The sequence below is a fragment of the Canis lupus genome, chromosome 1 (genome assembly GCF_003254725.2).
Source record: "Canis lupus dingo isolate Sandy chromosome 1, ASM325472v2, whole genome shotgun sequence".
NCBI lineage: Eukaryota > Metazoa > Chordata > Mammalia > Carnivora > Canidae > Canis > Canis lupus.
The window spans coordinates 97,872,487-97,883,619 of NC_064243.1; the positions used below are offsets into that span (position 1 = coordinate 97,872,487).

The 11,133-nt window shown below is 53.6% G+C and overlaps 1 long non-coding RNA gene across 21 annotated transcripts in view; it reads right to left on the reverse strand.

The window, feature by feature from the left end:
• LOC112644877 (uncharacterized) overlaps nucleotides 1-8,421 on the reverse strand; it is a 60,674-nt gene extending 52,253 nt beyond the window's left edge. For 5 of the 21 annotated variants that reach the window (XR_003126837.3, XR_003126835.3, XR_003126832.3 and 2 more), the window contains exons 1-5: nucleotides 8,260-8,417; nucleotides 4,978-5,180; nucleotides 2,646-2,954; nucleotides 2,119-2,231; nucleotides 1,883-2,022 (exon numbers count right to left, since the gene is read on the reverse strand). This is a non-coding gene — a long non-coding RNA (uncharacterized LOC112644877). Of the gene's footprint in view, nucleotides 1-1,882; nucleotides 2,023-2,118; nucleotides 2,232-2,645; nucleotides 2,960-4,977; nucleotides 5,181-5,445; nucleotides 6,250-8,259 lie in introns of those variants that run through there. The other 16 variants (XR_007401340.1, XR_007401312.1, XR_007401323.1 and 13 more) reach the window with 10 other exon arrangements.
• Nucleotides 8,422-11,133: the final 2,712 nt, after the last annotated feature.

An 11,133-nucleotide genomic window follows, 5' to 3' on the forward strand; every position in this document is an offset into this window, starting at 1 on the left:
AGCAACCCACACAGGACGATGATACACTAGTCAGATTCCCTCCAACTCTGTAAAAACACAAATAAACCTCAAAAGTAGGAATTCATGTCAACAGATTCTCAGCAGACTCTCAAACAGGATGTGTGCAAAACCACGCAGGGCCCATGGGTCCTCCGGGGGCGCAGGAGACTGCAAAGACACGAACCCACGACACCCTTCCAGGTGCACACGACCACCCACAACCCCTGCTTCCAAACACAAGACCCACCTTGACATCTTTAAATAAACCCTAAATCTCCACAACCAACGCACACCCACACAGTCCTTTCACTCGCAAGGAACACAGCCACGCACCACCTCAGGTCCCATAAGAACACGGGTACGGCGCTGGCAAAGGCTTCTAACTACCAACCAGCTCCCCCCATGACACAGTGTAGGGCTAAGTGCACACACTTAACGGGCTGTGAGCAAGGACTTACCAATGATAATACAGGTACGACTCCCCGCGCGTGGTCCCGCAAACCTAGGGGTTACCTACAGCAGTCCTAGGTTACAGCTCCACTCCACAGCCACCCCTCCTGTACTCACTCCCTTCGCAGCATCCCCCCCAGGCACAGTAGAGCCTCCACACCCCACTCCCAGGGTGCCTCCACCCCTGCAGCTGACCCGCGGACCAAGACACCTGGACACGAAAAGGGACCTGCTGACCACCCGAGACCCCAGACAGTGAACCCAGGGCCCACAGGCGCCTGGAGCCCGGGGTGGCCAGGGACCCCTGAACACTGACTACCAACCCCTGAGCAAGGACCCTAGACTCCTGAGCGGTGACCCAAGACGTGCGGGCGGCCCAGGCCCCAGAACCCTGACCAACAACCCCTGAGCAAGGATCCCAGGCTCCTGAGCGGTGACCCCAGACCCACGGGCCGCCCCGACCCCCTGAACGCTACATATCTGAAAAGGGGTTAATGTCCAAAATAGGAGGATCTCCTTCAACTCAACAATAAGAACTCAAAAAAAAAAAAAAAATGGACAAAGGACTTGAATAGACCTTTCTCCAAAGACCTACAAATGGCCAACAAATATAGGAAAAGTTGTTCAACATTATTAATTGTCAGGGAAATGTAAATTAAAATCACAATGAGATATTGCCTCACACCTGTTAAAATGGTGGGAGTGTTTCGCACTGCTCATCTACTACTGGGATGTATTTTGCATCTTCACCACATCGCATCCAGATGCATTGATAAGGGTTATGTTTAGTTTGTTGGGATGTGTTAACCAGTATGGCTGATATTCTGGCACATGCAAAGTGCTTGGTCATGACCACTCACCTCTAACACCTGAGAAGTGGAACGATAATGTACCCACCTAGCGGGGTTTTTTATGGATTCGGCAAGCATGAATATAAACGTTTTCCTCATAGTACCTGGTACCTACTAGAAACTATTTTATTTTTTTTTTAAGATTTATTTATTCAGAGAGAGAGAGAGAGAGGCAGAGACACAGGCAGAGGGAGAAGCAGGCTCCATGCAGGGAGCCCGACATGGGACTCAATCCCGGGTCTCCAGGATCACACCCCGGGCTGCAGGCAGCACTAAACCGCTGCGCCACCGTGGCTGCCCACCTGCTAGAAACTAAGTGATGCAAATTCACATTCTCTATGGAGCCTGATGAACACAGCTGGGCACTCACGCTGGGTCTACTCTTCCCTCAACCGTTTTGGCTGTCAATATCTGGGTCACGGGAAACATGCTGCATTCTAAAGATCACCAGGCACTCATAATTTTAACTTATATTTCATGCCTGTTTCATTGCACTTGAACTATGAGCCATAGGAGTTTACTTCTTCCCTGAACAACATTTGTGTTTGGAACTTTGCAGGGTGCCCTGTGTCCTGTGTTACCTGGCTTAATTTATTCTGCCTGACAGTGATAGGAGCAGACAGTGGTCAGGCCTTGGATGTGTCCTGGAAGGAGGTAATGAAGACTCAGTGGTCCCATCCTTAAAGAACATGTGTGCCACGAGGCAGCAGGCTCACAGGTCCTGTTGACAGAGTGGACAGTGAAGCTCACCCTCTCATGGATGGCCTGAGTCTTTCATGAGCCAATGGTTACCAGTTGCCAGGGATACAATACTCACGTTAGTCTTGAGAGAGCACAACACTGCAGGATACTGAAGCAGGATGAGGGCCAAGGGAGTAACAGGGCAGAGCTCGGTCAGGAAGGCACTCCTTAAAGAGCTCCGGAAGCATTCTAGCAGGAGGAAACAGAGAATGCTAAGGCCCCAAGGTGCATTGCAAGAACAGAAAGAAGGCTGCTGCACTGGGGGGTCATGACCAAGGGCAGAGGGGCAGGCAGTGAGAGGGGGTTGGACCACATGGTGCCTGGGAAGGACACTGAGGAGTCTGGAGTTTGTTCTGAGAGCAGTGGGTGCTAAGGAGGGGAAATGAGAGGCAGGAAGGTGGTGTGAGATCATGGGGAAGAGGGATCCCCCCCCACCGGAGGAGGTGACTCACACACAGTGTCAGGGGAGAGAGTGGGATGGGCAGCAGGGCAGAGTGGGGAAGGACAGTGAGAACTGACATGCAGGGGGCCTCGTGCTGGTGTGACCCAAGGACACAGTGCGGTAGGACATATGGGCAGGCAGGACAGTCAGCAGGGCCAGACCTGAGAAGGGCCCTGTAGTGGGAGCCACTCAAGGAAGAAACCAGATTTCTCTCTCGGGAACTGTCCTCAGGTCTACTACTCTCCTGGCAGAGTCTATCCAATGGGTCAGCTGTGTTCGCACATTCTGGAGAGGACTGATCAAATGTGATGCCCTGGAGGAGAAACCCTGACCTCCTAGCCACCCCACTGAGGACAGGATACCCACTCCTGTGGGGTGTCAGCCCCACCCTGCATCCAGCCACCAGATGTGATACTCCCAGACCTGTCCAGGTAAGCGTAAGAGGACCACAGACCATCCTAGGGGAATGGCTGTCCTAGAGAAGAGACAACATGAGTGTGAACAACAGATCATAACAAACAAGGGTCAGGCTCTCACAGTCATCAATATGCCCCAGGTCCCTCCCAGGCCAAAACCCTTTCCACCAAGTCACGGTGAGCCACTATCACACAGCCCCATGGAGCTCCACACATCCTCAAACACACAAACTCTCTACCTATCAGATGCCTGGTTGTGTACCCAGAACCCTCGTGCCCCAAGCAGACATACACCCCCAATCCCAATAAAATTACAGCCATGGTCTTGATGCAAAAATGCACTTCCAATCATACCCCACTAATCAAACACTTAAACACACACATCCTCATAGCCCACAAAAATCCATTCCCCCACCGTATCATTCCCCCATCAATCACACAAATCTTCAACAATAATGGACTACATTAAAACCAAACTCACATACTTAATATTAAACACGATCCCCTACTCCCAAATATACCGGAGTGTGAATGTCCACATATGTACAATGCCTCCAAAGCTCAAACACATAAATACCATCAAACGGACACACATGGGGTTTCCTACCTCTCCTACATACTCCCCAAAACAAACAATAACCTCACCACCCTGATACAAACACATACCGGTCTCCCTCTTGAGAACCTATAAATAGCATCTGTCTACACCCCCCCAATTATAGACACACAGCTCACAACACCCCAATTATAGACACAACAACAACACAACAGTTATATACACTGACAACCCAAATCTCCCAAGTCTCTCCACTCCCTAAATTCTTACCCTGACAAGATAGGTGAGTACACATATAGTGCTGAAGCCTCAAACACACAAATCTAACACACAAAGCATTAAAACACATGACCTTGCGTCTTCTCAAACGCATATATGCATATTCACAAGTCTCAAAATGCAGATCCAGCCACACACACACACACACACACACACACACACCATGCCACACCAACTGTATACTCACAGCTCTCATTGCCCCCAAATCACACATACGCAATCCCTACACATTCTTATTATGCCAAACCACCGCATACCCCAAACATAGACCCATAGGATCCCCCCATACCCGTTTATCCTGATTCATGTTTTCTCCCCAACCTCCTTCCAAACATGAAATACACACACACACACACACACACAACAATCCTTCCAACCCCTGTCCCCAACCAAGGTCTCCAGAAAAAAAAGTACTCATCAGATCATCTTAAACCTGAATGAAAAAAAAAATATATATATATTCATATATATGAATATATATATATCCACTTGCCTATATATATCCATTTGCCTATATATGTATCTCCAACACTTCAAGCCCCTCAAAATACACAAGAACACTTTAAAATTCATCAAATTCCTAGATACCTTACATAAATACACACACCTGCAACCTTTCATGCCCCAAACACATATACCTAAGCAACCCCCAATCCTCAAACATATAATGACTCATTAAACACTCTGAACTCACACCACAACTCAACCTGTGCGATATACACTCCACACACCCACATCAACGTCCCACAAGACCATAAATATTCACAGGAACTCACACAAGCCCAGCGCATACACACCCTGCACCTCACTGGCACACACATGTACACAGAGCTCCAACCTCATGACGAGAGGTGCTGTCTACACGGCCTACAGCATGACAACCTGCTGATACCCAGTGTGGATGTTTCCACAAAGACCTGAGCTCAGAATTCTGACCCCAAGCTCCCACTTTGCTTTACAAGTAACCACTCAAAAGCTGAGCCCACAAAAAGGTAGTGACCTCCGCTTCAAGCATCTATAAGTACTCAGTGCTAACTGTCCTGCTCCCGATATCCTGCTTTCTGTGACCTGAGATGTATGATTAGTACACAGTCCTGTCATTTTATTGGGGACAGGTTATGAAGGAGACAGTCACTAGGAATCCACTCGTACGAAGAGAGGCGGTTCAAGGAAGTGATGATGGCACCTTTCCCTGAGGAAAGAGATTCACCATGAGGGAGAAAAGGCCAGTAGGAGACTCACCATAACAAAGGCCCAGAAATGCTGGGTGGGTTGTCCAAGGGAGGTGGGAGGCAGGAGGCAGCTATGTGGTCAGCTGGTGACCACATGAATCACACGGCTCCCTCTGGTGGGTTTGCAGCTCCACATGGACAGAGAGAAAGGGTCATCCCCTCTGAGAAACATGAAACTGTGATGAGCTTCCCAGCCCTAGGAGCATCTTGAACCTTCAGAAGAGAAAGGAGAGCATTTCTAATGGGTCGGGAACATCAACGCCATACCTACCCAGACCAGAACATCCAGCCTGTGGTCTCAGCCCCCAGCCCTTACTCATGGACAAAGCCTCTCCACCTCCGGCCTTGTCAGCTCACTGACCCCTAGAGGTCCTGCCCAGCCCTGAGGACTCAGGTTTCCACTGAGGCAGGCTGGTGGACAACTAGTGATCCCCAATACTCCCCACCACCCTGGGCACGTGGTTCTGCAGACTCTTACCTCCTGGACCCTGTGTGGAGGGTGTCCTTGCCTACCAATCATGTTCCAGAAAAGAGAGCTATACCTATAGCTGCCAAGGTGACTTGCAAGGGCTTGCCTGGGAGAGCATGCCCTCTGGCCTTCTGTCTAGGAATCCCTACAATGTTCTGAATACTGTCTGTCACACAACCTGACACGTGCCACCCAACATACTTGCAAAAGTTCTGCTCTGCACAGCCACAGTCCACCAGGCCTATCCATCTTGGGACCCAAATGCCAAGACCATAAATGCTGGAGGAGTGTCCACTTGCCTAACATACAGATGCCTCTGAACCCATCTGCATGAAGAACTGGAAATCATCAAATTTATGGGGGGTTCTTTGGCCTTAAAGAAGAGGCCAGCCTGATTAGGAGTAACGCAATGGTTCAAAATGACCAGAGTCAATGCACACACACAAGGACCCAAAGCTCTGGATGCCCCATTCACAATTCAGAGACACCCATATACACACCCAACGGTGCCTGCTTCAGACAGACACAAACACACCAGTGGTGTGCTGGTAAATGCTTAATAAAGGCTCTCAGAGGAAGGTGGGGAAAACTTTCATTTGAGGTTTTTACCTGGTATAAATATTCCCAGCATGACTAATTTCAAGCTACCTATCTAACATCACTAAACAGAATTAGAATAGATATGCGCCACTGACCTTCCCAAGTTAGTATGAGCCAGTTCTAGCACACCCCATCCCCTTCCATGCAAATATGTGCACACAGTCCACCTGTACCCTGAGTAGAAACTCAACTCACACCCCAGATACACACACACACAAAAACCACATGTCTATACATACACTCATATATACACACATATCATTCTCCTGAACATACGTGAACATTTTTATCCTCATTCTGACCTATCAGACACATATAGAACACACTAGTCTTATCCAAAGAAATACGCTTTAAATACTCCTAACAACTTCATGCCCTATGAATAAACTTTGATAATTCATGCAGTTGGTGACGGATATATATACACAAACCAGCCTATATACACAAGACACATAGGAACATCTCCAGCAATCCGTTCATGAAGCAACTTCCAAATGCCAAACTGTCCCTGATGAGTAGCAGCCAGCTCTCACGTCTGCAAATACGAATAACCATATCACATACTTCTAATACACAGAAATATAATTCTCCCACTCCCCTATAAACAGAGCCCTATCTCCCCATCAGATACAGACCTACTCACTTCCCAAAATACATAAGTAAGCCTAATGGCTCCCTCCTAAAAGTACAAACACATGGCCCCAGCAAATACTCCTTCAAATGACCATGCCCCTCGAATAAAGACACACATCCCTCCACAAGCCCCAATTATACCTACAATAATCCGGTACACAACTATGCTAACACATCACCCACACCCTGTTTCACATACACCTATAACACCACGTGACCTGCACCTACATGACCTCACACCCCTGAATTCTCACACAGAATCAACTCTTCCGTCTTGGACGATACAGATTCATACAAAACCACATCACACTGGCATATGAAGCATCTGCCAGTGCCACAAAATAGTCACTGGCTTTCCCTCTGCACACCAAAATACAAACAGGGCTCCTGACAATCAGAAAATGGAATACACAGAACCATGCAACAAGCTCTTAATACACAAATGATCCCCCTACATCGCCCACATATACAAAACCAGTATACCTAAACGAATACAGGCAGGCACCTCTCCAAACACGCCCCTCCTCACATGCACATAATCTTCCCGAATTTGCCGTTACTCACACAGGTCCCCAAGTCATGGGGGGAAATCCACATGCATCATACTCCCCCAAACAGCGAACCACCAACTCCTTGAGCCCGTATGCACTCTGACCTTAACTCCCTCCAAAACAACCCTCAACCGGCTTTCACACGCACAGGCTCCACACCCGCCCCCTCATCACAGAATGCACCTACCAATTCCCACCTGACAGCGCCTTCGAGCCCTACCTGTGCTCCACTCCCCTTGCAGCCCTACGGTCACAGCAGAACCGCCACGGCTCGCCCCACCGCCACCCAGGTCCCCCCCACGCACCGCACCAGGTCCCGCGGCTCACGACACTGAGACACAGAGGGGGACCTGTGGGCTGCGGGAGAACCCGGAACCCTCGGCGCAAACCCGAGACTCCCAAGGGCTAAATCCAGGCCCGAGGACCCCCCAGACCCCCAAACGCAGACCCCAGACCGGAGGTGCCTGATACCCCAAAGCCCTGGGCGCAGACTCCATTCCCGCAAGCACCCACACACCCGAACGCACCCCAGAGGTGCAGGCTCCCCAGGCCCCTGAGAGCAGACCCCAACCCGACGCCCTACGGCCCTCGAGACCCGCGAGGGTGGACCCCAACGACGGAGCGCGGACGAGAGACCCTGATGCAACCCAGGACCCCCAACCCGAGGACGTCCGGACCACAGACCCAAAGGGCCCCTAAGGCCCCAAATCCCCAAGCACAGACCTCAGAAACGCGAGCTCCTCAGGTCCCGAGGATGGACCCATGCATGCAAGACCCACAGACCCCCAAGGCTCTAAAGGGAGACCCCAACCGCTGAGCGGTGACCCCAGACCTGCGGCCGCCCCGGCCCCTGAACGCTGACCCCCACCCCTGAGCGGAGACCCCAGACCCGCGGGCCGCCCCGAGCCTTGAACGCTGACCCCCACCCCTGAGCCAGGACCCCACCCCTGAGCGGAGACCCCAGACCCGCGGGCCGCCCCGGGCCCCGCCGCCGACCCCAGGAACCGGCCTCAGCCCCGCGGGGTCCAGGCGCGCACACCTTGAACCTCCAGAGAGTCGGCCCCGGCCCGTCCCGTCCACGCCGCCAGCGCCGAGGGCCACACCACCCGCACCCGCACAGCCGCGCACGGAACACCACCCTCGGCGGCTACCCCCGAGAGCCCGGGAGCACGCCCGGCCCTCCACGCCCCACCGCGGGAGCACGAGGCCGCCCCGCGCCCCCCCCGCCCCCCCCGCGCACGGCCGTCAGGACCCGCCCCCCCCGCCCACGCATGCGCGCCTCCCCCACAACGAACCGACTAACGAACGCGGGGAGCCGTTGGGGGCGGGCCCAGGGCCCAGGCGTCCCGTCCCCGGTGCGCGTGCGCGTGCGCGTGCGGGTGCGGGCAGGCGCGGGGCACGTGCGGGGGACCCCAGAAGTCCCTGCCGGAGAGGCCAACCAGAGGGTCAGGGCGCCTCGGGCCGGCACCGGGACTCCCGCACCCCGCACTCCTTGTGGCCGGGTCCCCTCCAAGCCAGCGCTCGGGAAGTGAGCCCTCGCGGTCATCACGTCCTGGACGTGCCCTCTGTAACCTTCCTCGGGACGCGGGCAAGTGCCCCTGAGCCCGAGGCCTCGCGTGTGCACAGTGCTGCTCAGCGGCCGCCCGCGTCCTGCTGCAGGTGCCCTGCACCCGCCGCGCCCCGAGCCCCGAGTTCCACGGAGGCCCTGTCCTGGCGGAGGATCCAGACCCGACCCGGAGCACTCGCAGGGGTCCTCCCGCCTCCACCGACGCAGCCTGTTAGCCTAGGGTTCCCGGTGGGCTGGTCCTCGGCTGTGCACCGGCCTGGGTCCCCGGTGCGGCTGTTCCAGACTGTGCACCCGCCAGGGTTCCTTGCAGGCCGTCCTTACACCGCGGGCGCCCACGGGGCACTCCTGGGGATATTGTAGGTGGCTCAGCAGCAGTCTGGAGCTCGCTCCCTCTTCTGTTGGAATACCCGGATGTTCAGTGGCAGTAGAAAAGGACTCAACTTTTTAATATTTGTGGAAGAAGCTCCCGTCGTCACAGCTCTTGCTGGTGCCTTGGGAGATGAGGGCTATTTCCTGGCACCGCAAACCTCCTAACCTCACACCACACACCTCCAAGTGCACGGCAGGGAGACTCCCCAGCGCTCAAGCCCCGTGTCTCCCCTGCTACCCGTGTTCTGTGATGGCTGGGAGGTCATCCCTCTTCTCAGACCCGTGACCCCTGTCCACAGGTGGTTTATTCTCAGAGGTCACTGCAGGAATGCTCAGAGATCAGGGTCCAGAGATTTCTGTCACTCCCTCTACCACGAGTCCTCCCCAATTACGTTGGGGCTAATTTGCCTCCATGTGCTGCTGGACTCCAGGGAGTTCCAAGTGGTACCGAACTGACTGCAGATTTGAGACCAGATAATGTTTCCAAGTGTCATGTTTCTATCGGTGGCCCCAAGACGGCTCATTCAGAGTGTGCATCTGAGCCATGAGTGAGAATCTTGTAAAGACTTGGTCGAATGACTGGACAAGGGGGGCGGGGAGTACAAAGGACACTGCTTGCTCGAGTGCCTGAGGGCGACATTTTGCCTCAACATCTCTCTAATGGGAGGTTGTTGGTCGAAGACCGTTTCAGGCTTCCCGTGATGAAAGTTCAAGGCCTGAGAAGCGTCTCCAGGTTGTCTATTGTTTCAGTCCCCAACAGGGACTTTTGAAATAAAGTTCACTGTGATTTGCTTGAATTGCTCTCAGCTCGTGTCCCCAGCGAACGTCGAGGAAGAGGGGATAGACAGAGGGGTGCGCCTGGAGGGCCTTTTGGGCTGCGCGGTGTGCACGGCCTGGGATGTGTCCCAGAGGGACATCCTGCGTGTCTCTCGCTCCCTCAGGTGGCCGGTCGATGACTCGGACACTCGGGAAGTACTCTATGAATACTCCCTGGCCCCTGTCAGGGTGCGAGCGGGGGGAACACCGAGAAACCATGAGGAAGTTGGACGGGAATTGAGAAAATACTTTCTTACACAACTGCAGCACAGGGTGGGGGTGCGGAGGAACCCCAGGCCCGGGACTCCCAGTCCACCACCCTCCCCTGCAGGACGGCCCCTGTCACGTGTTCACACATCCCTGCCCTCCGGAGTCCACTTTCCTTTGCAGGGACAAGGAACGGTTTCAGCCCCTTCTCAGGAGTCTTGTTCAGGGCCTGCCCAGCGTGGAGCCTGCCCTCCCTCTGAACCGCCCTCTCCTTCCCCAACACCCTGCCCTCATAGGAGCTCTGCCCCCGGGACAGCGGGAGCGAAGCTGCTCTCCCAACACCCTTGGGTGCAGCCTCTGAAGTTCGCACACCTCGTCACCCTCGGCCAATCCCTAACAGTCGTCGTCTCACAAACAAAACACCAACGCTCCTTCATCTCATTGTGGCCTTGAGAAACTGACGGTGATGTGCAACATGAAAACCCGCATCGATGCGATTGTTCCTGAGGTGATACCGTGACTCCACATGCAGTTGAGCCTGGATTGCGGAAACAGGGTCTGTCCCGCAGACGGGAAACCCGCGGGCCCGTGAGCAGGGCTACCGGGGCAGACGGGCTGAGAGGAGGCTGGTGCTGAGGAAGGGATACATTCCTGGCTTTGACTCAAGGCGCACAACCATTTCACAGGTACTGATTATAACACCTAGAAAAACAGGGCTAGAGGGTGTTTTTGTGTCCTTTAGTGTCAGGAAGAGGAAGGTTTCCTGTCCCTTATTTCAGTAGTTAGCCCCACTGAGCCTAGACCGGCAGTGACGTAGGACGTGCCGAGGTCTCTTCGTGACCAGGAAGAGCCGAATGCGTTACACCTTCCTGGTGCAGATGCCGATATAATACAAAGCCCAGCTCAACGCAAAATTAGATAGAGGAGGAACAGATTTGCACTCAGAGTATATCA